Source organism: Rattus rattus, chromosome 5 (assembly GCF_011064425.1).
Source record: "Rattus rattus isolate New Zealand chromosome 5, Rrattus_CSIRO_v1, whole genome shotgun sequence".
NCBI lineage: Eukaryota > Metazoa > Chordata > Mammalia > Rodentia > Muridae > Rattus > Rattus rattus.
Window position 1 is genome coordinate 86,166,684 of NC_046158.1, and position 21,198 is coordinate 86,187,881.

Below are 21,198 nucleotides of genomic sequence, written 5' to 3' on the forward strand. Positions count from 1 at the left end.
CCATTCCACAAAATAGAATCAGATGGAACATAACCCAATTCCTTCTATGAAGCCCTAATTACACTTATACTTAAACCACACAAAGACCCAATAAAGAAAGAGAATTCAGACCATTTTCCCTTATGAATATCAACGCCAAAATACTCAATAAAATTCTTGCAAAACGAATCCAAGAACACATCAAAACAATCATCACCATGATCAAGTAGGCTTCATCCCAGGCATGCAGGGATGGTTTAATATACGGAAAACCATCAACGTGATCCATTATATAAACAAACTGAAAGAACAAAACCACATGATCATGTCATTAAATGCTGAGAAAGCATTTGACAGAATTCAACACCCCTTCAGGTTAAGTCTTGGAAAGATCAGGAATTCAAGGCCCATACCTAAACATAGTAAAAGCAATATACATCAAACTGGTAGCCAACATCAAACTAAATGGAGAGAAACTTGAAGCAATCTCACTAAAATCAGGGACTAGCCAAGGCTGCCCACTCTCTCCCTATGATCACTTGATCTTTGACAAAGGAGCTAAAACCATCCAGTGGAAAAAGATAGCATTTTCAGCAAATGGTGCTGGTTCAGCGGGAGGTCAGCAAATAGAAGAATGCAAATTGAACCACTCTTTTCACCTTGTACAACACTCAAGTCTAAGTTGATCAAGGACTTCCACATAAAACCAGGTACACTAAAAATAATAGAAGAAAAAGTAGGGAAGAGCCTTGAACTCATGGGCACTAGGCAAATTCCTGAACAGACCACCAATGGCTTATGCTCTAAGATCAATTATCGACAAATGGGACCTCATAAAATTGCAAAGCTTCTGTAATTCAAAGGATACTGTCATTAGGACAAAAACAACAACAGATTGGGAAAAGATCTTTACCAATCCTATATGAGATAGAGGGCTAATATCCAATACATACAAAGAATTCAAGAAGTTAGACTCTAGAAAATCAAATAATAACCCTTTAAAAATGGAGCACAAAGCTAAACAAAGAATTCTCAGGTGAGGAATAATGGCTGAGAAGTACCTAAAAAAATGCTCAACATCTTTAGTCACCAGGGAAATGCAAATCAAAACAACCACGAGATTCTACCTCATACCAATTAGAATGGCTAAGATCAAAACTCAGGTGACAATTGATGCTGGCAAAGATGTGGAAAAAGAAGAACACTCCTCCATTATTTGTGTGATTTCAAGCTTTTACAACCACCCAGGAAATGTCTGGAGGTTCCTCAGAAAATTGGATGTAGTACTACCTGAGAACCCAGCTATACCACTCTTCAGCATATACTCCAAAATGCTCCAACATATAACAAGGACACATACTCCACTTTTTTCATAGCAGCCTTATTTGTAATAGCCAGAAGCTCAAAAGAAACCTTCAACAGAAGAATGGATAGAGAAAATGTGGTATATTTACACAATGGAGTACTACTCAGCTATTAAAAACAATGTCTTCATGATAAGAATTTCATGCCTGAGAATTGGCAAATGGATGGAATTAGAAAGTATCATCCTGACTGAGGTAACCCAGTCACAAAAACACCACACATGGTATGAAGCTACTGACAAGTGGATATTAGCCCCAAAGTTCAGATTACCCAAGATACAAACCTCATGAAGCTCAAGAAGAAGAAAGAACAAAGTTCTGATGTTTCAGCCCTTCTTAAAGGGATGAACAGAAAATTTCATAGGAGGTGATATGGAGACAAAGTTTGGAGCACAGATTGAAGGAAAGGCCATTCAGAGCTTGCCCCACCTGGGGATCCAGCCCATATACATAGAGTCACCAAACCTAGACAATATTGCTGATGCCAAGAAGTACATGCTGACAGGAGTATGATATAATTGTCTCCTGAGAGACTCTGCCAGATCATGACAAATACAGAGGGGAATGCTAGCAGCAAACCATTAAGAACTGAGAACAGGGTCCTCATTGGAAGAGTTAGAGAAAGGATTGCAGGAGCTGAAGGGTTTTGTAACCTCATAAAAAGAACAATACCAACCAAGCAGAGCTCCCAGGGAATAAACCACCATCCAAAGTATACTCATGGACAGACTCATGGCTCCAGCTGTGAATGTAGCAGAGAATGGCCTTGTTGGGCACCAATGGAAGGAGAAGCCCTTGGTCCTGCCAAGGCTGGACCCTCCCGCCCCCCGAGTGTAGGGCAATGTTAGGGCAGCGGGGCAAGAAGGAGTGAGTGGTTGGGTGGGAAAGCACCCTCATAGACAAAGGGGGAGGGGGAATGGGATTGGGAGTTTGTGGATAGGAAACTGTGAAGGAGGATAACATTTGAAATATTAATAAGACATATCTAATTAAAATAGATATAATTGTTGATTCATAAGATGGAAATTTGGCAGTTGAAGAAAATGTGGGAAGTTCTCTGTATATCATGGGTACTCAGTGAGCTACCCTGTGAGTGGGAGCCTATTGCTGCCACAGCGCTATTGCTGCAAATATGAAATTTAATCCATGCATAGTTTGGGTTTAAAAATATTCAGATACTTTCTTTCAATTTTTAAAATATTGCTAAAAAACATTTTTTAACAAATTTGTTTCAGTGACAGTTACTAGTTGTTCTTATTCATTAATATTCATTCTGGGAATGTCTTGACTTAGCATGTTATTGACAACAATGCTTCTGTCCTGCTTTCAGTTTGGAAGTAAGATTAATTTATATGCTGATTAATTTTTTGGGGGGGGACAGTCACCTTATTCCTCTGCCTTTGTCACAGATCTCATTTGTTTGTAATCAATTTTTCTTAACCTTTAGACACCTAAGGAGATAGTGTATGAAGATATTACTTATTTGATTTGTGCTTTCATTATCAAGATAAACACCTAATGCATAGAATACTTTAAAAATAGGAAAACTAGAACTTGAATTGAGATAAGATAGTTTATTAGGACTTTTGTTGTTTATTCAGGAAAATAATAGCAGTGTATAAGATGTGCATATGATAGAAAATAAACATAAAATGAACATACATGGGTAATTAAACAATAAGGGATCATATGTAAAGAATGCAAGAAAGAAAAGTGGTGGTACTGTATAAAAAGTGTTCTTATTTATCCTACATAAAATTGTGTGTGTGTGTGTGTGTGTGTGTGTGTGTGTGTCTGTGTACAAACAGATTATCTCTGATAAAATGTGTGATTTTCCTGTATTAAATTATTTTTTATTTGGCCTGTTCTAATGAAAGTTTGAGCTAAATTTTGGTAATGCATTTCCTTCATAATACCTTTCAACCTTGAGTGTTTTATGAAACAAATAATATTGAAACTCTCTCTTTAGTATTTTCATATATTTACCTTCAGTGGCTATGCGTGATGCTACCTTAAAATAGCTGACATGGTGACAAGAGGTTTTTCTCAGTATGGTGAGACTCATGAAAAGGCACAGTTGAATGTTGATAATGTTTCTTAGGATACTTTATCATGCAATCTTTTTCATATTCCATAATCCTGTTCATAGAGACCTGCAACTCCTGCAACTAGGATATTTTTCTTTATCTTTGAATATAAAGCAGTTTTATTAGATTCAGTGAGAAAAGACATTCAAGGGAACAAAATAAATGTAAGGCAAGATGAAAGAAAGGAGAAATGAATGAAGTGAGAGGGAAAGTAAAAATGGAGAGAGGGAAGAAATCCATCACCCCTAGAAACAAGCAAGAAAGGATAAAGGAAGAAAATCTGGATAGCAATTCATAGTATTATTATGGATAGTCATTTATACCTGATGGGTTCTGCACTGCAACTGAGGTTGAAATATTTAAGCTTTATTTACATAGTCATGTGGAACCTGTAAGAACATTTAATTCCAATTTGTCATTCATATACTGAAGTAAAGCTACCCCAAACCCCCACACATCTTCTTTCTCTGCTATTTTGCATTTTGGACTTGCCTTCTTGTCTGTTCCCAAACCATCATAACACACTCTGCCTAATTTTAGCCACAGGAATTAAAATAATATTTTAACTACAGATGGCTAGGGAATTAGGTAATTTTATTTTTCTAGTGGCAGATGCCAGTGTAGTGATGATGAAGCCAGTTCAACTTAAAGACACATGCTCACTGAAAACTCAAAGAGTTTGTCTTTATAGGCACAATCTTTGTTACCTGAAAACACAAAAAGAAAATGGGAAAACTATAGTCATGAGATTCTACCTCCCAACTAGACAGATGGCGGATGAACCTGCGCTTTTATTTTTATTAATGGCTATTCTTGGGCAAGTTGCTTAAACACCCAGTGTCTTGGAGTTTTAAATCTATACACTGAGGATGACAATAAAGTTTACATCAGCAGGGTGGCTCCTACCAACCATAGATTAATATGTTAAAGTCTGGTCCTGTAACAATTATGTTACTCACTTTTGCAGTTTTCAGATTCAGTTCAAGTTTGCAATTGGATGACTACAGAAGATGACACACTTCCTCACACAACATTTTTCATGTCGCCTTTCTGAATCATAACATACTGAGAACCTTCTTTTTACAAAGGTCACTGTCTTTGTCTGTTGCACCTTCTGATGTCCACTATTATTATGAAGTAACATTCAGCAGAGTAAAAGCCTCTTCCTCTGTCTCCGGCCTGACTTTTCTCCAGTGTAAGGCCAACTGGAAGCTTCCACACACTTCAATCTTATGTCACCACAAATGGTGTAGGTTGTAAACACTTACCATTCACTACCTGAGGAATGGCTGTTTGTAGACAAAAGAAATTTAATATTTTGAGGTCGTTACCTGCTGAAAACATTTCAAAATACTGGTTATAGAAAGGGCAGCAATAAGTTCCAAATGAATAAATGAGCTTGCTGTCAGGAAGGACAGTCCAGGGAAATGTCCCAAATAAACCTAGGGACCCATAAAGTTGGAAAGTTTAATACATAGCAATGAAATAGATAAGTAAATATGTTTTTTAGCTATCTATTACATAGAAATATCATATTTGCGTGTCTCACATTTAGTAGTAATTTTATATTTATCTTCTTACTTAATATTCAAAAGAGATTCATATAATATATTCCATTTTTAGTCTTATCTTAACGATGAAGAAAGCAGCTCAACGCATTAAGTAGCAGCTACGAATTGTTCAAGTTGGGCTTAGATCCTGTCCTGTCGAATTTAAACTTACATCTACATTCACCCTTCCAAAAAGATATAGTGACTGTTTTTATTGTTTAGGGAATTGTTTGTTTTTTTTTTTTTAACAAAATACTATTTCACCTTTTTCAAATGAAGAGTTGATGTGTCTTCCAAAAGTCAACCTCGTTTGCATTCTAATCTAGCCGAACACTTCTATTATTTCTTAGCAAGATGGAAAGTTCGCATTGCTTTAAAAATTAATATTATATTGAAATTCTATAAAACTAAGGATAAATTATGTTTAAATGTCTTAAATAGTGCCAATTTCAATTCTGTTAAGTAAGTGCATATATATCGTTAATCTATTCAATTGAACATAAATCTGCCATCATTTTAGACTGAGTAGACTGTCGAGTTTTTCAGGCAAACCTGTTGAATGAAGACAGAAGCCATGGTTTTTCTGGATTATCATATTTTCCTGATAGAGAATAAGGTCATGGTTGCTGAACAGTCAGAATTATGTCTTCTAAGAATTGACTCAGATTGGTGTCTCATTCCATGCAAGTGAGTCAGTAGATAGCGGTAAAAGAAAATGTGAATAAGTTATCTTGGTTCGAATAGTTTTCTAAAGTAGAATTTATGAGCCTATTTCCTATATTGCTTCTAAATTGAGCAATTAAGATAGATTAGAGTTAGAGTTAGGACTGTTAAGGACTAGTATGAGCAAACAGTAGATTATATTAGTCTCAACAGGGAGGTTATACAAGTTTGCTAATTTTGTGTTTGTTTTTTTTTTGTTATTGTTAACAGGAAATAGATGTAGAATTAACATTTTATGTTACCACTCTAGTTCAAATGATAGTAGTTTCATATGCTATCAACTTTTAATTCATTCCAAGCTTATAATTATGTAAAGGGGTTTGTGTTTTAATTTCCAGGTAAGAAAGACTGGGAAATAAAGGTTAAGCTTGGGGCAATGTGATGATAAAGGGATTTGTGCTGGACTGTGGTCTGAGTGCCCTCAGATTAGTACTGTCCAATGGGAAATTTCTGCTCCTTCATTTTAGGAACTCATAGTTTATGGGTTAGAGCTTGTCCATCTATGAAGCATAATAGAGCTTCAGAGCTTGGCCAAATATCAATTCCTGTGTTACAGTTTCCCCTTCGTCTAAGAGCTGGAGAAGGCGCTACCTACGAGATTTATTTCTCAACTGACCATGGGAAAATATTTGTGTTTGATCTACAGATCCATGGTTTTCTAAAATCTGGTTTAAAGAAAACCCCTTCCTTAGGTTTCAACACAAAATAAGCATCTTAGTATTTAATCCTTATTGTTTTCCCAATGCTGTTTGTACTACTTTCATAAGAATACTTATATTCAGGCACACTCTTGTTGGCTTTTATTTTGCATACTCTTCTACTTCTGTGTTTGCTCAACCTGCATTGGTAAGCCTCTACATACTGGTGATAGTGGGAGTCAATGGCAAAGTCTGATACACTGACTTCTACTGAAAACAGCTTCTATCCCCACCCCATCCCTAACCCCCAGGTCATACTGCCCTTCCTGGGGAAGGTAAAGAGAGCCTTCTTGCTTTAATCACCACATTCCACAAGGGGAGATGTCACCTCACTACTTCCCTTTCTGTGCCAGGAAATTAGCTCAAAGTATTTTTCTCCAGATAAGTGAACATGCTTGTCATAGCTTACTTATGCCTGTTAAATCTTTCTATGAAATATTTTACAGGGAAATATGTAAATATTTTGACGGCTTGTGCCATTCTGTTCAGACTGCTTTATAGATTACACATAGATCCCACATGAAACAGGAAGGGAAAGCAAGAAGAAATGTCTTAATGCGGTATTTTTCATTAATAAAGACAGGAGGATCAAAGGATGTTTCTTTATAAATGGACTCTTAATATAAACACACAGAAAGAATGATGTATGACCCTGGGCTGGACCCAAGTGATGCTGGTATGAACGAACTACACAGTGATTTTCCAGTACAGTGTGTTCTCCTACCTTCCCATCCTGGCTGCTAGTACAGAGGTTCATCTATTAACTCCTTAGGAGTATAAGGTTTCCAAAATGTACATTAGTAGCAACTTTATATATAGTAAGATTTTACTGGTTAATTGGATTTTAGATGAAAATATGTTTACAAACTACTACTGCTTTTCTGAAATATATGATATTCTTTGATTTGATTACAAAGTGTAGTCAACAGGTCTTATCACTCTGAATGTAGGTGGGCAGAGAAAAGGGAGACTTTTACCTTTTTTTCATAGTAAATGGGTAAAATCAAGTCTCACTATAAGTTTAGCTACTTAATTTTTACTTTCTTGCTATCACAACAGAGTAAACAGCACAGGGTAGCTATGTGATACTACTAGGTGTGACAGGGCCATAGTTGTATAGTCATTTCTCTAGTGTCTGTAATGTCTGGATTTCTAATCAATTTTTAGTTTGAGGGATGGTAAATACAGTGCTCTCTCTGAGGAAAGCCCTACTATCCTCTTACATGCACTTGATTGTTGATGTACAGTTCTGTTCCAGAACAGAAGCAGAAGGACAAATCTCTGACCTTAGCAACAACAACAATAAATCTGTTTGGGAAAGAAATCGGAGTTGGCATTTCAGCTGGGGAGCTAAGGCTAGTAAACAATAAGTTAGAGTCAAGAAGCAGCAAGAACAGAAAGCATCAGCCGTGATGAGGATTATCTCCTTCACCATATTTTCTCCATGCTACCAAGAGAGGACTCTGAGTTTGAGCACAAACATATTATTACCAAATCTTAGCCTCATAAAATTGTGTTGAGGCATAGTCATACAAGGAAACATGTCAATGTCTACAGTTTGGGTTGGGTGTAGAAATGGAGGGCTCTCATTAGGAACTGAGTTTGAGCACCCTAGGCCTCTCAGAAGAATTCTTAAAAGTAGTTACAGTTGGTTGTTATAAGCCAAAGTATAAAATACATCTTTTCCCAAAGAAATATTAGCTTGGGAGTCATTATAGTCTTTTTTTTTAACCAAAATTTATCAAGAAATAAAGAGATTGTGAATATGCTATTTTCCCTCTCTTTATAAATAGACTTTAAAATGAAAAAAATGGGCTAGCAGGATGCTTAGAAGTGGATAATGATGTTTATTCCCCAACCTGATCATCTGGGTTGAATTCCCCAGAAACCCCAGGATCCGCTGGTAAAGAGAGGGCCAACTCCATGTCATCCCCGGCCCCCTCCTTCTACACATGAAGAGGTACATCCATTACCATTGTGATGTTATCTTCTGCTCTTAAGAAAGGATATTAGGCTAAAGTTCAAAGCCATTTATTTTATTGTAGATGATAAATGTATATCGCTTCATATCTATATTAAAGAATGTATCATTAGTATGAGCTATATTATTATTATTAGAACTGTTATTTGGACAGTTTAATAAAAGTGCACAGATTTACAATTCTTTGAACTCTATTCTAATTTTACTAGGATACAGTCCTTAAACATAAAAGAGGTTTTAATTATAAATCAAACATTTTGATTTTTTGTTTGCTAATCATTTAGTAGTGAATTTTTCCATAATTTTTTGTAATATAGTTACTTTTTGGCACCTCATTTTAGTAGTGACATTAATTACTTGAAATTTAATCAAACCTGTTGCCTTTAGTTTAGATGCAGCTTTCTTCTCTGCACTGGCATTTGTGACCTAACCGATTTGCTTCTCATCTCACTGACCCAACCCATCTTACAGTTGTGTACAATATCAAGGCTAGGAGTTCTGTTTTCTTTAAACTACCAGATCTATAACCCCCATAATATAATACCTGTCTGTGAAACCTAATAAATAGGAAATCTTATGGATTCTTTTTCTCTGCTGGCTGTGTGTCTTGCTGTTCTTCGACCTCCTGTCACCCCTTGGTGACGTCCCTCATGTTGGATCTGTTAGTGATAATGTGTATCCCTTTCACATGTATCTTATTCTGCTATCTTTTATTGTTTCTTACCAGGACCCAATTATTCTATTGGATGAGGGCATATGTAGGAACAGCTAATATTGCAAAAATTACATTGGACAGAAGTCAGACACAAAATAGAATAGCTTCTTCCTAACAGAGATCACCCTGGCTGTGGGTTAGATATTTAAGTATAAGCCCATAACCTGATAAAAAGTCTTCTGTAAAATGTAAAGGAATAATGGTTCCCTACTGAAGTAGTGTCAGGAAAGGGTAATATTACTTGATAGAGAAGAAAGAGGAGGGAAGGGATAGAAATGAAAAGAGAATGGAGTGAAGAGATATCACAGGTTGAATTTTGTCCATTTACATTTATCTATTTTTTTTTTTGTTTGTTCACAAGTATGGCAAAGTTAAGTCAGTTTAGATGATATTGGTATCCGACTTAATAGCTTCTTTTTCCTTCTAGACATTTTCACTTTCTCCCTCACAACTATGGGCTGTCCATGTTCATATTCACCCATACTTTCATGTTTCTTTTTGAATTGATTTAGAATTTGTAATCTGAACTCTATGGCAGCATATTTGTAGCTTAAGGGAAATTTCTGGATTATCACACTCTAAAGTGTACTGTTAAAATAGTTTTTGCACATTATTATCACAGGGGTACCTAGAATTAGCTTATTTTGACAGATTGTCTTCCTCCATAGTACCTGTATTAGTCTATAAAAAGGACCAATAATTCTTATTATGTCTACTTTGCTACTTCCTAAATCTGTGCTGGCCACATGTGGCATTGGTCAAAGAATTATAAGCAAATATGATGAGGGCCTTAGGTTGAAAACTTTGGAGCACATCTGCTTACTCCTCTTCAGAGCACAGACCATCATGATTGAGTGTCCCTCAGCTAGCCTTCAAGACAACAATAGGCAAGTGTCTGAGTTAGGGTTTTTATTGTTGTGAAGAGACACCATGACTATAGCAACTCTTATAAAGGACAAATTTGATTCAGGCTGGCTTATGGTTCCAAGGTTTAGTTCATTATCATCATGGCAGGAAGCATGGTGACATGCAGGCAGATATAGTGTTGGAGGAGTTGAGAATTCTACATCTTGATCCACAGGCCACAGGAAGAAGAACTATGAGCTACCGAGCCTGGTCTTGAGCATCTGGAAACGCAAAGGCCACGCCTACAGTGATACACTTCCTCTAATAAGGTCATTCCTACTCCAACAAGACCACCCTTCCTAATAGTGCCATGCCCTATGGGCCAAGCATTCAAACACCTGAGTCTATAGAGGCCATGCCTATTCTAACTACCACAGCATGTGATAAAATTATTTCTATTACTCTAGAAGTATGTAGTTCATTGTTAGACCAATTACTGAGCCATCCTAATTATATTCAACTTACCTAGTCTGGTATGTTGTGAATTGTCCAATGAACAATCTTAGTTGTTTGAAAACATGAAATCTTGGAGAGAATTATTAAGCAGCAAAAGATTTCCCATAGTTCATCTTATTCTGCCTATCACTTTTGCGTTTGATGGCTCAATGAGAAGAATTGAGGATTGTAGTCTCCCTTCATTGCCCCAGGATAGTGTTGCCGACCATCATGGGGCACAGATAATCACTATGAACTCCTGTCTTCTAACTGATTAACAATAAGTTATATAGTTATATAGTTATATAGTTATATAGTTATATAGTTATATAGTTATAACAATAAACTATAAGAAAGCCATTACTGTATTTTATTCTTAAAGAAAAACTTGTTTGGATTTTTTCATTAAAGGCATAATTTTCGAAACAAACTTTACATTTGGCAGAATCCACTTTAACTAAGAAGTAAGAAATCTTAATATAGACAACAAAAACATCATAAATTTCAGCAAATTCCAAAGCATTGCAAATGTAACTTTTTGGTTTATTAAGAGTTAATCTGACAGATTTGACATGCCAATAAAAGTTTAAAAAAAGTCAATGGATAGAGTTAAATGGAGAAGAAAGGAACTCCAAATTAGTGAAGCTACATGATACCTTCTTGGTGGGAAACTAGAAGTGAGTTTATTTGTAGAGCCTACATAACTTTTCATTGGAGACATTTTGCTTGAGGACATTCTGAGTTGTATCTCACAGGATATTTTCCTAGTGCAATGGAATAAAGGCTCACATCCAGTCTCAGACTCTTTCAAACAGCACGTCAGTTGCCTCAGTTGGCTTAACCTCAAACATCCTCACACTTGACTTTTGACTTTATGTATCAGTCTCCTTTTAAAGTGATCTTCGCAGCCTATGGTGATATTCATACCACATGTCTCTGACACTGTGCTTTGAAAATGATTTTCCTGTGGAACACTGGCTAGAGAGATGTTTTGGAGTTTCTGGCAAAACAGAGACTCTATGGTTAGAAATGGCATGTCTAAATTATACATCAAATCAACACTTACCAAATATCTGTTTCTAGCATCATATTTCAGAAATATGATAGTTCTCTGGGGTGTAAAACATTTTGTTTATTCAATTTTGGAGTTCCTGACTCTGGTAATATGACCAGGTCAGTTACTGAATCTCAACAACCACGAGCTGACAGAAAGCTTCAGTCTCATGACTGGGCAGATTAGTTATGTTGGGTATGTTATTTAGAATTCAAACAACCAGGTCTAGTATGTCAGAACCCCACAATGTTTTTTTGTAAATTGAGAATGAGATTACAATGATTCTTATGGTATCTGCCGTTGAAGAATTGTAATAAACTGAATTGAATTCCAGTGATCAAGAATAAAAGACTTAAAAAAAAAGAAGAGATGTCATTTTTAGCATGACATCTATTGGATAGGATATTCAACATATAATGACTACTTTACAAGTCAATAGTCATGCTGAACACTTTTGCTGTAGACAGCAGTCCAAATTCTGTTCATAGTCTACTTCGTACACTATAACAGACACAATAACTGTACATATTGGGGGGAGCTTCTTATATATGTGGGGGCACGACTCAGAGAAGGTTCTGTGAACAGTGTTGAAAGGGAACATTAAAAGCAAAGCTATTCAGTGTTAATTATGGATAACACAAGTATAACCTGTAAACAATGACTTGGAATTTCTTCCAGCTCATCAGAGGGACACTGACCAAATACAGTAAGTCATCAAAGATCACAAAACTGATTAAAACAGGATAATGGAATCTCCAAGAAGAACGAATGTGCTTCTTGCGAAACAGAATGCCTGGGTTCTAGTGGGGTGTGATTTCTCTTTGCCATCCAGTAAAAAGATGATTAGAACAGGAAACTTTACCTGCTATGGTTGCCCAGAATATAAACCAGCTCTTTTCTAACCCTCTTTTCATAAATAAGGGACTGGGGGTAGGTGTGCTTTGGCATTTCGACACCATTTTATCCTCCAGAAGCTTGTTTGCCTATAGGTATGCTGACAGCATACAGCAAAAGATCATCGTTTTCTCATCAGCCTCTAAACAGTTGTGTGGGAATTGTAGGACAAGCTGCCTCTGAGAAGGAAAACGTACATGATTTCTGTCTCGTATGCAATCGCTCTATGTAATTATTCCCAGGAATTGTCACAACACCAGCAGTAAATTGGCAATGCTTGATTTTTTTTCTACAAGTAGTCCTTGAGCATTTGTGTACTACACAGAAAGTATGCACTGTGTTTGTGCAGTTGGGGCTAAAGCGAATTAAGATTAAGGTTTTGACCTTAAAGTGGATTTTAGTGAAAGCATGGAATAGATATAGTTTGTGAAATTTCAAGGAGGGTCTAAATAATTATAGTTTAGTATGATGCTTGTTGACTTTGGGGATCCAAGTTAGCTAATAGGCTTTTAAATTTTGTCTTTTAACATCACTCACTAATTCGTAACGTATTTTGGGGACTGGAGAGTAGCAAGTGCCACTGTTCATTAACTTGCTCTTGTTTTTCACTTAAAAATGCTTGATGGGGGTACAAAAAGCTAGCTTAGTAGATAAAAATGCTTGCCTCTCAAGCCTGGCCACCTGAGTTAGAAACCCAGAACCCTTATAAAATTGCAAAAGGATAATTGACTACACAAGGTATCCTCTGGCCTCCACATGTGCACTTACACATCCATATATTGTTTACTCATCTATGAGTACACGTGATCAATAATAAATATTTTTAAAGAAAGAACTGCTAGGTGCATAGGTGTACTTATTAGATACTTGTCCTTAAGAATAATGACTAGAAAAAAAAGAATAATGAATAGAATGATGAGAAATTTCTATGTGCACAAATTTCATAAATTCAGGAAAAAGATTAATACACAGTAACTTATATGGAAGAAAATTATGGGGAAAAATAAAAGAAGAAATACAAGAAGTATTTCTTCAGAACCTTGCTGTCATTCCTCTCTTGAGTTTTATTATTACTATTGCTTTTCCATATTTATGTTATACATTTTCTCTAGAAATAGTCATTTCACTGAAAGAAAATTATTAGGATTACTCTATATGTCTTCATTTCTAAATTTTTATATCACTTAATTGTTTCACATTTATTTGGTTTTATTATATTCTCCTGCAATGTCCTGAATTCAATGCCTGTTTAATTGATTTTATCTTTTATTAAATATTCTTATGTGTCAAAGATTATGAAATACTTCTGGCACACTATCATTCATGTATTCAGTATTCTTTATTTTATTAAATTAGTTTAAAATATTGCATAATTTGAAAGTTATATATTATTATATTGAGAGTTTTTTTTAAAAATTTTGAGATTGTATTTGTTGTTTGATTCATAACTTCATAGGTAATATTCTTTAAAATTACTAGTAGTGTTTCATTTTTTGAGACCTTTATGGGTATTTCTTGATATATGTTGTATAAGTTTTACAGATCTGCATTTGAATTCTAATATTTGACAATTTATTTTGGATTTTGGAAAAGTTGGTTTTTTGTTTTTTTTTTGTTTTTTTTCTTTTTTTTTGTTTTTGTTTTTGTTTTGTTTTTGCCTTATGTAATTGTCATCTCAGAAGCTTCCTACTGAATACGCTCACCCTTTCTAGTTCTTTCTGAATTCTGTCTGGCTGGTTCTCAGCTGCTCTGGCCCAAACTCCTTTTCAAGTTGACTGATTCAGTCTGGCTCTTTCTGTATTGATCTTTTAGAGTGCTGTATAAAGGTGCTAAGAAAATCTGTGCTTATTTCCTGTTAGATGCTTATTTTTTTATTTGTTGCCTCTATAAAATAACTGTTACAACTCTATTCTTCAGGTGGTATATACATATATTTAAGAATATATGGCACACATAGTATGTATACATACATATATACATACATATAAGTATATATATTTACATATAGCCATGCAATGCACAGTGAAGTACTTGATCAACTGTAGATCACATATATGAAAATGATCTCATATTAGATCACTCAGTAATCACATATTATATATAAACACATATTATACATATATACACATGTGTACATATATACACATGCATATTATATATATATTTATGTGTGTATTTGTATATGTATATGTACATATAATACAAATATATATGAGTTCATCTATATTCTGTGTGTATGTGTGTATACATGTGTATCTTTGTTTCAAATGGGCTTATATATGTAAATATATTCTATGTGAATATACACATATTCATATCACACTTATGGTGTGTAGATAGTATAGACATTTTTATCTATTTATGTGTACCATCAGAAAAGTAAGAATACTAACGTCATCTTGGAGAAGTGGCTGTTAATATGTTTATGTATTTTGTGTCCTTATTAGAATAAAATTCATATTTGTTTACTCATAACTATTTGGGGTTTAAGAGAGTCTAACTCATAAATTCTTTCATAACTCAGTCCCCACAAGCTCATAATGCTTCACATAGGAAAAACACCGAATTGTCACAAAATATTTTACTGTACAATTGTACAATAGAAGTTGGATTCTGTATGTAATATTGAAATGTAAACAGGCAAGCTTGTTTAAATGCTTGATTAAATGCTGAAGTGTTTCTGAATGCCCTGGAACCAGAAAGCAGTCAGGTCACTCATAATTACTATGCCTCTTGAGTTCTAGTAATTTATGGGAAAGAAAACAAATATGGTTGTTCATCCTCCTTGTGAATGAAAGGTGCTCTGCACTTCAAATGCAAATTAGAATCTTCTATGTAAATCATTGCCTTAATGATATTCAGTTTCTTTTTCTCAGGTCACTGACAATAAAAAAGGCTTAATTAAATGGTTAAGTGTTCTGCTGTGTATCTGACGTAGAGTTTGCTTCATAATCGCATTTCTTTTAAAATACAGTTTTTTTAAAAATTATTGTGCATTAAAAGAATATTTAAAGCAGATATTTCTATTTTGTCATAGGGGAACGTTATACATTTGTTTAAGTATATAAACAAGAAGCCTAAGTCTCTCTGAGAAAAGAAAAAGATGGATAGGGTCAAATGTTAGCAACAGAAACTCATTAAATATTTAAAACAATATTATAAAATAAACTCATAGTTTGTTCATTTGAGACTTCTTGGCATTACAATAGCATATGGGTTTTGGTGTCTGTAGATGGGATGGATCCCCAGTTGAGCAGTCTCTGGATGGCCTTTCCTTTAGTCTCTGCTCTACTTTGTCCCTGCATTTCCTTTTGACAATAGAAATTCTGAATTAATATATTTGAGATGGGTGGGTGACCCCATCCCTCAAACGGTGGCCATGCCTATCCACTGGACATGGTGTCTACAGGTTGTCTCTCCCCTTTGTTGGGCGTTTCAGCTACTGTCATCACTGTTGGGTCTGGAACCTCTTGGTCCCTTGGCATCTGGGACTTTTCTAGAGGCTATTCAGTTCCCTATCCCCATTGTTATATATGTCTGTTCACTTTCCAAAACCTCTGCCTTCTCCCCTCCCCCTGTCTCCACACTTGATCCTTTCCAGGCTGCTTTTCCCACCTCCTTTCTCCCTCAAAGATTCCATTGTCCCTCTACCTCCTGAGTAGGACCAAGCATCCACTTTGGTCTTCCGTCCCCTGGTTTTATATGGTTGTGAGTTTTATTGTGGGTATTCCGAGACCCCCAAACCCCCTTGTATTTTTTTGTAACATCCACTTAATCAAGTGATACATACATGCATGTTCTTTTACTTGGTGAATTACCTCCTCAGTATGATCTTTTCTAGTTCCATCCATTTGTCCTCCAATTTCATGTGTCATTATTTTTTAATAAGCTGAGTAATAAGTAATCCATCCAAAATTAGCTTAGCTGTGTTTAAAATAAAATTCCAAAGTAAAAATTTGAAATTATTGAATGTTAAATTAAATAAAATTAAATTTGAAAATAGTTCGTTTATGTCTTCAACTATTTTTAATTTATTCTTGTTTATATTAGAAAATTTGTGTGTGCCTGTGTGTGTGTGTGTGTGTGCACGTGCACACACACACAAACACACAAACACACACACACAAGGCACACCGCACACAACACAATTCTTTCAGCCCAAAGAACATACAAGCTTTTTCTAGACACTAGAGGAATTCATAGGATGCTATTGACCAATATAAATAAACACATCTCCCCAAATAATCAAAGAAGTGGTTTAATATTAGAATGCCACCTTGGGTTATAGAGCACATAGCTGAGGGCTGAGTCTCCAGACTTTCTAAGCATAAGATTTGTTTAGCAGCTTGGTCCAGTTTGGCCAACTGATTGACTTCAACTTCTCATAGTCTTAATATTTCTTTCAGCCCACTCATTAGTTCAATTTTGATCTATATGGCTTTTAGTTGTATTTTTAATGGTCAGCCATTTCAGATGTTCTAAGCGACTTCTTAAAAGCAATCTATCATTTGAAGGGAAGGAAAGGAGGTTACTAGCTATTGTTGTTGTTTACAAGGCCCACCGACCGATGTGTGCTCTGAATTTAGAGTGGAGAAAACACTTGGAACTACAGTGTTCTGACATTCTTTATTGAAAAGGCCAACAGTTATGATTATTTGACATCACAGAGGGCTTTTGATTTAAAGATAACCATTATTGCAAAACTCATAAAAAATCTACTGTACATTTAATAACTAAGGGCTTCATTGTTCTAATTTAAGATAAACTACTAGAAGACAGGTCAAGCCATGAAAACAGCTATACTCAAAAGAAAATAATCAAGTGATTTTTATTCTAGGATATGAGGAATTATCCTATTAGTAGGCTGGTGATACATTTATTCATTAATAAAAATTTTCATGGTAAATACAAAATATTTCTTATACTACATTATAGATCAACATTATTCCTACAATTCAAATACCTCAAAGGAGGTAACAAATCATGTGTTAGCAGAAATAACAAGAATGGAAACTGTAATACTAGAAAAATATTTTTACATTCAAAACCTAGTACAGGATGATCCTGCCTCCAAGAAATTTTGGGACACATTAGAGCAATTTATTATTTTTCACAAGAAACTATGTCTTTTCTCCATCCAGGAAAACTTATTACATATCTAATTTTTTTCATTTTTAGTATTATGTAAAATTTCATAACAGTACTGAAGAGAAATGAAAAATAAAATTTTCTCATCAGAGTTAATGTCAAATAAGGAGACATGAGGGCTCCTTTACAATGTCAACTGGGGCATGTGACCATAATCTCACTAATTGTCCTTTGATAATGCCTTCCACTGTTTCTCATTACCTTTTGGGAGTGAAAGAGAATTTTCCATGGTGTTGAGGAAACAATGTTTGTATTGTTATTTCTGTATCTTTGGCACCTACAATGATATTTCACATTAACTGATGAAAACTGTTAATTAATGATTCTGAAACATACAATTTTTCGCATTCAACACAAATAAACAATGATTCAAAAGATAAGCTTGAGTATATCTGCTATCTGTAATCATGATACATAATTTTTCATATGAATTAGTTCATGTTGCTTTAATAGAAAGCAAATTAATCATATGGGTGTTACCTATAGTACATCATCTGTGGCTTGGATATTGTCTTTCTACAAATGCCATCAAGTTTCTTATTTTTTGTGAGATGAGATCTTTGCGCCTTAGTGATGAATTGATGTTGTCCTAAATGCTTTAAGGATCTTGGTACACAAATCTGTCTGTATGGGTAAGCAAAATCCAGTGAAAACTTTCTTTGGTAGTCTTGACTGTTTAACGGACTGCATAGAAACAATTTCTTTAATATTGTCTTTTATGTGGTTAGTTTTCAGATTTTTGTTCTTGATGATACTAATAATTTATTCTGGGCCATCAGTATAGTCTTTTGTTATGGAAATTAATTAGTATAATTATTATGAGCTCAGAATGAACATGATACTTTGAAATTCTGAATATCATGCTTGATCCATAGTTACGTGTCTGTCCTATTTGAGTGGACTCAAGAACCCAAAAATCTTTGGTGCTTGTCTAGAGAGCAGGGATGCAGTAGCTTGAACATTTCTATGAAATACAACTGAAGGGAGGCTCTAAATTATGAATGAGTCATAAAGCAAATGTCAAAAGTGCTGAAAAATGATCAGACTTTATAAGACTGGATTGCAATTGGATATAGACAGCTCATAGCATGTGTGTTAGGGTGAAAACAGGAAGTAGAATGTGAGGCAAGTTAGGATATCTATTTAGGACTGAAGTCCCAGGTGGTACAAATTTGTCAATGTCCTTTCTTATTGTGCTTTCTCCCTTATGCTAGGGAGAGGACATGTTGACTTATTTCAAGAACAAAAGAAAGTCTGGTATACTTGGGGATTATAAAGATGATAAAAAGACACAGGAAAAAGTAACATTAGGACTCAAGATGGGTCATTGGGTAAATATTCTTTCCTGCTAAAAGGCTGTTGACATAAGTTTGATTCCTGGGATCCAGGATGGAAGTGTGTAGAACAGCCACTCATGTTGGTCCCCTAAATGCACGCACTCACGCACACACACACACACACACACACACACAGACAGACACAGAGAGAGAGAGAGAGAGAGAGAGAGGAGAGGGAGAGGAGAGGTAGAGAGAGAGGGAGAGAGAGAGAGAGAGAGAGAGAGAGAGAGAGGTGAGTTGGAGTCAATTTAAATTTTATAAAAACTAAAACCCAGGTATTTTAAGTTAAATTATCTTTTAAAGTGGGCATGAACAAATTTGGATGATTGGAAAATTTTGACCCAGTACTTGCCAGAAACAGGGATGTCCCTTTTTGGAGAGTATACTCTGCTCTCAGGAGTAAATTAGTTTAATTTGAGTAATATGCTTTAAATGAAGGGTTAAACATTTGGACAGTATGTTGCTCTTAAATTCAGCCTTTTTACTGGTTAAGGAAAGTATCATGTAGAACAGAAATAGGCACGAAGTTCATGTTGACAACACTCTTGCATCTCATACTTCAAGTATTTGATGTCATTTAGTTCCTAGAATGAAGCATTTTGTCCCAGTAGCCCAATATATTCAGGGGTCACACTACTTGAGACAGAAGGATAAAGAAACTGAAAGGTAGTTTTTCAATGACGATCACTTCAGATATATTTCTGGGAAGTCCCACCTAGTAATAATCTCTGCTTATATAATCAGATTTCAATGGATATGTAAAAGTGTCAACCTCTTTAACAAGGAAATACACCAGGAGAAATAGCCAACAGTCTGCCACAATACGATTGTGAAGCTTGGTTGAAAAGTAGCAGGATATAGGTGATTGTACTAATTATTTTCCCTATTGCTGAGAGCTAATAAGTTAATATTAACAAGAATAAATTCATGGAGGAAGGAGATTTTTCTTTTTTCTGTTCTTTTCTCTTCTTGGGCTTGTAGATTAAGAAGCATGATAGTATCATAGCAGGGCAGTCTTGGCGGCAAAAGCATGAGGTGGAGGGTGAAGCATCATCATGCAGGGGCCAAAAACTCAAAATCATGGGGCTTACACCGTGCATATAACTTTCAGAGCACAACAGTCCACATTATATATTCAGGGAAAAGGGGATGAAGAAATGACTTAAGAGGATGGTTGGTTGTCAGTTTTAGTAAAAAGTTATGAAACAATCAGAGAGAATGCTTGTGAAATAGTGAAATGTTACCAAATTGAAATATGTTTAGCAGTGGGGACAGAATGCAGTGCCTACTCAAGCTTGACATTGGGAAGTTATTGATTAGCCTAGATAGTAAATTATTAATAGAAAAATTATAGGTTATTCAGCTAGCTGGATCTACAAACATTTACATATGAAAAAGGGAAACAGAAGAGGACTTTTGTACTGAGAAATATGATGGAAAGAAATGATTAACTCAGATCATTGTTGACAAGATTTGAACAATTACTTATGTAGAAAAGTATAAATCAGCATCTGATCCTTAGATATCAAAGGAAAGAATTGTTCACTGGTTTAAGCACTTTCTATTAATTCATTTAATAATTTTGCATTTAAAAGGAAGATCAGGACAAGTGGCTACCTGTGGTGCCTATTGGAAGACCAAAGTGCATGCTAGCTCCGAGCTTGGTTAATACTGCAAATACTCCTTACAGAGTCCTTGCTGGCATCCCGGCTCTTCTTACCCTCCCCCTACCTGAAACTTCCCCAGCTCACAGGCTTCCCTTACCCCATCTTCCATTCCTCTATAACCCTGCCATTTCAGCCATGTTTTCTTGTTTTGTTTCTCTCTTTCTTTTGTCTTCCTCTCTTCTTTTCCTCTCTTGCTCTCCTCTCATGGTCTGGTCCATTCTGCTAGCCATGTTTAGTCTACTGCTGTGTTCTCTCCCTGCTCTGGACTCCTCCAGATGCCCCTGGCTGTACTCTCTCTCATATGTTCAATACAAATCTTTCACTCAACTATACCTTGGAGCCCTCATGACCTCACTTTATACAATAATGACAAAATTGCTGTGAGGTGAGATTCATTGGTTACTTTTCCCATTGTGTAACCAAATATTTGGCAAGAAGTAAGTTAATGGAGGAGAGGGTTACAGTTTAAAAAGGAGTTGACTGTAGTTGGTCCGCGGTGAGGAAGTATGTTTTGTCAGGAAAACAGGTGTCTAGTCCCATTACATCTGTAGTCGAATCAGAGACCAGAGGGGTTACATGTCATCAAACCTCAAGGCCCATCCCCAGGAACTTCTCTCCTCTCCTCTCCTCTCCCCTCCCTCCTCCCTCTCCCTCTCCCTC